The sequence below is a fragment of the Lactuca sativa genome, chromosome 1 (genome assembly GCF_002870075.4).
Source record: "Lactuca sativa cultivar Salinas chromosome 1, Lsat_Salinas_v11, whole genome shotgun sequence".
Lineage (NCBI taxonomy): Eukaryota > Viridiplantae > Streptophyta > Magnoliopsida > Asterales > Asteraceae > Lactuca > Lactuca sativa.
In genome coordinates this window covers 41,210,970-41,217,282 of record NC_056623.2, presented here as the reverse complement: position 1 = coordinate 41,217,282, position 6,313 = coordinate 41,210,970, and the positions used below count along the sequence as shown (strand labels likewise).

The 6,313-nt window shown below is 33.0% G+C and overlaps 1 long non-coding RNA gene across 2 annotated transcripts; it reads right to left on the bottom strand.

Moving 5' to 3' along the window:
• Positions 1-1,086: 1,086 nt before the first annotated feature.
• Positions 1,087-3,489, bottom strand: LOC111909584 (uncharacterized). Of its 2 annotated transcripts, XR_006189330.2 has the most exons (3): positions 2,705-3,489; positions 2,117-2,619; positions 1,087-2,023 (listed from the first exon to the last, which is right to left on the bottom strand). It is a non-coding gene; the product is annotated as an uncharacterized LOC111909584 (long non-coding RNA). The 2 variants fall into 2 exon arrangements; XR_002856246.3 differs by having other exon boundaries at positions 1,087-2,619.
• Positions 3,490-6,313: the final 2,824 nt, after the last annotated feature.

Below are 6,313 nucleotides of genomic sequence, written 5' to 3'. Positions count from 1 at the left end.
AACATTTGTTTCAATACAACAATCTGTTTTTCTTTTGACGAACAATGTATTCTTTAATGTATTTGTCGCTTTTGTGTATGTTCGATATGTCATATGTTGGATACATTATGTCGAAAACAGATCATTTTTTATTCATGATAACATATTTAAAGAAAAAACTTGTTTTTAATAGTGGGAAGATATATGGACTTGATTTGTTGGGATTTTCGGTTTTCATGGTTTTATGGGTTCCCAAACTCGATGACACCAAAGTCTTTACTATTTAGTGACGTACATAGTCACATGAACAAATTTACACATACACAATCACAAACACTGTTACAAACATAGTCACACATCCACATACAAAAACAATTATGACATTGTACTTTCAAAGTACAATACATATATGAAAAAGATTAAAAATAATAAAAATAATAAAAAATAAAAGAAAAGAAGAAATTGAAATCAAAGGAAGATGTTATATATAGATAAGATTTGTTTATTTATTTATTTATTTATTATTTTTGGATATGGATTGGATACGTTTTTTTTGTTTGGTTTCGTTTTTTTTTCTTTTCCGTTGAACTTTGGATTTATTTTTATGTTTGTTGAGATTTTTTTAATTGAAATTACAAATTGATATGTTTCTGCTGAAACTTTTCTAATCGATTTCATAAAATATATTTAGAAGTGTGCTTGCTATTTGGGCATAAACATAAATTGTTGAATAATGAAGCGGGAATACTAAATTTGTGAAATATTTTTTGTTAAATTAGAGTTAATTTATTGCTTGCATTTACTTTCTTATTTATTTGTACTCAAGAAAGGTTTTGGTCAACATCATGTTAAAGTATTTGAAAATATCACAAGACTGGAAAAGACAGAATAATAACACAAATTGCCAACACTTGCAAGTCTAATTTGGGGTACGTAGTTTGTTATAATTCTTCATTATTATATGATTTTTAGTTAGGTTATAATTTAATGGAAATTAAGTATTGAGTGTTCCACACAAGTACTAACTGGTGGCCACCCACTTAGAATTAAGTATCTTCTTTATGAGACTATATCAACCCTCATGGGTGCAGTTCATAAAGGCATCAATACAAAAACCAAAAAATCTGCAAGATTTTGATTTACATTCTGAATCTATTACAAAAATGAAACGTATAATATTTTTTTTATGAATTGATATAATGTTCAGTTAAAAAATAAATTGGAATTACAATGCTATGTTTGGATCAAAACTTAGACTTGACAATTTTGCCACAGGGCTTAGTTCCCATGATGTTGCGGTGCTGTGAAATTTAAAGGCATCTTTAGCATCGGTTTGACTGCAACTGTGTTTGTGATCATGATGCCCTATACAGATAAAAAAAAATATCATTATCAAATTAAGTAATGTAAGTAACATACATATTCACTAAGGTCTAATTGACAGGTATTTTGTTGATTAACCATCAGACTAATACACATAACCAATCAACATTGCTTAGGTCGCATTGTTATTATACTTGGTTTATAAGTGAAATAATAGAAAATAAATAAAATCAAACCAGCCACCACAACTAAAATCCAAACGCTACCTCTATCTTAACATCTTAGCAGCTATCAGTACCAACAAAACTGCCATACAACCACTTTTCCCTTTTGGTCTACTTAAAAAATCTGAAAAACAATACAAAAGTATTGATTCATGTCAACAGTGGGCATATAGTTTCCTTGACAACTTTTAATATTTGCATATAGTTTCCTTGGCTTCCGTAAAGTCTAAAACCTCATACAAGCAATCCCCATCTAATTCTTTAATGTATCAAACAAACTAAATCCTACTAAACAGTTAAAATTTACCATTTAGTCCAAATATAAGAAAAACTAAAGAAGACTTTAGTCGTTAAGCTAAGGAGATTGAGGTTAAAGTATGCATTAACTCTAAATAGAAAAAAAATGCTCAAGAAATGTTTAAAGTATCTCAGGTCTCAATATACAAAACATGGAGTTTGTTCCTGGTGATATCACAACAATACCTCCATTACTTAACCTGAATGTGAAAACAATAAATATGTTAGGATAAAAGAGTATTTTCCTTTTTTAAAATATGTTCATTTAAAACAAAGTTTAGGTTACAACAGACCTGTTGAACGATTAACCCGGTTTCTTTTGGTATGATTGTCACACTTCTGGTGTTGTTGAATATGATTAAAACAGACCCGAACTATTAACTTTCAACCAAATGGCCATGGACAAAAAATGTTCGATTATAAAAACATGTGGTTCTCAGGTAAAGCTGCGAACTATGACAACAAACTTTGTGATTGAGACATACATTATAACTGTGTTATATAATGTTCATACCATAGATAAAACTTTTCTCTACCAAACTTATCTAAAAATGAAGCAATAGGAAAAAACTTTTCCACACCAAGGTTTGCGCATATTATTACATACCAGTGCATAAATATAAGCAGAAAAAATAAGACATACATAGCATAAAAATGTTTAGATTTTAAGGTTTGTTAACTCAAGATCAATGAAGTTTCAGTTCAGAAGACAAACATGAAGAGATACCTTTGGTTTACCTTAATTAGAACTGAGAATTCGAAAAGATTTAAAATGACGCACCATATGATATAATACCTGGGATTCAAAATTGCGATTAAAAAAAACAACAAATGGTTAAACATAATAACGATATCGAACCAAGAAGGCAATGCACACTAACCACGATACTTGTGGTTGAAGGGACGATGATGGTGTCCATGTTTTGTTGTCGAAAACCAATTTATTTTTAATCGGTCCTGGTACTATTTAATCGTTTATAGTGAGTGAAAAGGGTTTATAAAGAATCGAGTGGTGAAAACAGTTTGGGGGTGGGCGTGGGGTTTAAAGGAGTCAAGTCGGTGAAGAGGCGGTGACACAGTGGTGTGTTGGCGGTGCAATAATACGATGGTTGAGGAGAGAGGAGGGATCGTACTCCACATTTCACTTTTTGAATCAAAGAGTGACGATTGTGGGTTTTTTGTGGTGGTGATGACACTACAGTAGTTGAAGGTGACATAGAAGCAAGTAGAGATGGAAAGGTTGTGGTGGCATTAGGGTTCAATGGTGTGGAACGTATTAGAGGTATGGTGGCGGCTGATTTCCTTTGGACAGAAAGAAAAGTCATGGTAGAAATTGGGAGAACTTGTTCTAAAAAGAGATGATAGGATTTGGGGAGTAATATGTGGTGGAGGCTGAATTACATTAGGGTTTATGGTTTTAAAGGTGGGAAGGAAACGAAGGGACAAACAACATATGGCGATTCATTTTCAAAACAATGAGACGATTCAGAGGTAGTGTGTTGAGGCTACGATGCTTTAGATCGCAGATGAGAGTTTGGAGAGATAGAGGGTTCTTAATTTTGAAACTGAGATCGGAGTTTATATAAAATGTATATTCTGTGTTTACCCGATTCAATTGCTGAAAGCTGAAAGTACTGATTCAGTTGCTGAAAATGAGGGGTTACGATTCAATCCTGAAAGTAATGGAATACTAATTCAAAGGTTTTGTTGGTGGATCAAATACTTGTACCATTGCATTATTATTTGTAAGATAAATATTATAATATTATTACATTAATGATTGGTTGTACTTTAAGCTTAAAGATTGAACGTCTTAAAAAAATATTATTATTATATTGAATCTATTTATAGAAATAGTGAGATTTCTTTAATAAGATAGTAAAGATATGCGATATGATCAACTTCTTGATGCTATACCAATGAGAAAACATGGATGAGTAGGAAGTGAGATAAATTTATAATTTATTAACTTCAATGAGAAATTAATTAATTACAATTTTGTTATTGAATTTGTAATACAACAGGGATTATATCAATGGATCCTGAACGTGCAAGAAATGATCCAGTGGTAGCAAAGAACATTCGTTACTATAAAGCAAAGAGCAAATTAGAGGCAGAAGTGATGAAGCTCTATCCACCACCATGACCTCAAAACTGTGTGTGTGTGGCGGGGGGGGGGGGGGGGGGGGGGAATCAGTATAAACAAAAGTTTTTTCATTTATTTTTAGTGATTTTCATATTTGGTCCCTGTGTTTAATTGTCGGTTTTGGTCCCTAAAAGAATCAGGTTGTATTTTTTGGACCTTGTTTCACTGTTTCATAAAACTTTTATGATTGCCTAAGTTAACAACCTAACTGTTAGTTTTTTTTAAATGACCATTTTGCCTTTGAACCAAAACTAAAAAACATATAGCATCACAACAAAATTTATATTTTTCTTTTTTTTTTACTTAAGTTTAGAATAAAATACATTTTTGGTCCCTGAGTATACCTGATTATTTTTTCAGAAGGTTTTGAGGGGTGTTTTTGGTATTTCTGTGACAACCCAAAATTACCATTCTGTATAACATATCAAGTCAATAGAAGTTAGAACAGTTGCAGTAAATTTTCAGACTTTTGGTATAAGTTTGGGTATTTCAGGATTTACACTTTAAGGGATATCAGGAAACAAGATGCACTAGGGTATTGTGCAACTCTATTATTCCAAAACTCTATGATATTAGAGTTCAATGCCTGAATAAAATTATTTTCTGCCAAAAACCCCAGGAGTATATATAGGATCCTGAGCCATATTATTTCATTTGTTACATTTCCAACTAGAGAAAAGCCCATTTCTCTCTCAAGGATCTTCGGACTTTCGTCCCAAAACGTGAGTACTTCTATCTAAGTGTGTTATAGAGCTTGTTATGTGTCTAATAAACTAGAATTCATAAGAAAACAACTAGATTTAAGAGTTTACGGCCCAAGAACATCTTGGACCGTAAACCCTTCTTTAAGGGGCAAATTAGTGCCTAGTCCTTCCCTCTTGCAATAAAACTACATTAGACTTGTACTCTAATGTGTTTAGGACTAGGAAACACCCAAAAACACCAAGAGTAAGGTGTTCATGGCCCAAGAAGTTCTTGGACCAAGACCTCCAAACTCAAGGCCCAAAAGGTGCTTTAAACCCTCCAAAAGCCTTGGACTCTAACCTAGATTCACTCCTAGTTAATTTAGGGTCATGAAATCACCAAAAACCCACCCCCATGAGAGATTACGGCCGTAATCTCTAAGGTTTTTGGTCCTTGGGCCGTGAACATCAAACAAGGGCACCAAAGTGTGCTTAAGGCCTTCATTAGCCTTAGATGATTATCTAAAACCTATCCTAGATAAGCATGGGACTTGAAAACATAAAAATACCCCTTTTCATATAAGTTTACGGCAGTAAACTCAAAAGGAAATGGCCTTGGGGCCATAAACTCCTCAAAGGAGTGTATTAATACCCTAAACCCTTCCAAGGATTAAACCATCAAGTAGGAATGCTTCTAGGGATCATGTAAAGCTTCAAAGCACCAAATAACCTCAAGCTTAGGAGCTTACAGTCGTAAACTCAATGGTTTACGACCGTAAACTCCTTGTGTGTTGGTTCTTGGAGAGTAAACTCAAGAATAGTGTCCTTTGGAACCCTAAACCCCCTAGCCTTGACCTACAACAATTTAGATGCAATCCTCGAGGCTTAAAACACTTGTTAAAGGTGTTTAGCATGTCCTAGGGTGTCTTGACCTTGTTTATTAGTTGTTTATAGACTAATTTGATCCATATATGTGATATTATATGTTAACTAGGATCATAGAGTGTGTTCAAGACTTCACTTGACACCTAGCAATCCTACATCTTCAGTTCATCCGTACCACTCACAACCGGTGAGTTCATACCCCTTAATCAATGTTTTAAATGTTTTTAAATGTTATATGGGGGGATACAAGTAGAATCATGCTAGTTATTATATCAATCACATGTGATTTATAAGCAGCATTCAAACGATTTACTACTCATTAGCCGTTTTACCAAACAGATTTCTTCAGATAATTTTCATAAACATTTTATATGTTTAAAACTCCTTATTAAACTGTTCATTCTACACTGTATGTTTCATTTCAAACTCATTTACAATTGTGTTTCAAACAAATGTTTCTTTATACTTAAACTGCTTATCAAACTGTTATGCTTCAAACTGTTTTACAAATTCTTATACTTATCAAATACATTTACTTAAGCTCCGTTATACTTATTATCAATTGCATGTCTATGTATGTATAGTTATATAAGCAATGTTTAAAAGGCTTAGGAAGGCCTGCCCGCCCTATTTCCTTTTCGTCGTTGAGATGTGGTCTGGTGGGATATCGGGCATCCGTCCGAAGGTCGTTTAAATATTAGTTATATATCATGTGTACATATATAGTCATAAAGGTTCTTCCAGTTCATTCAATACCCTTGGATAGCAAGGGTATA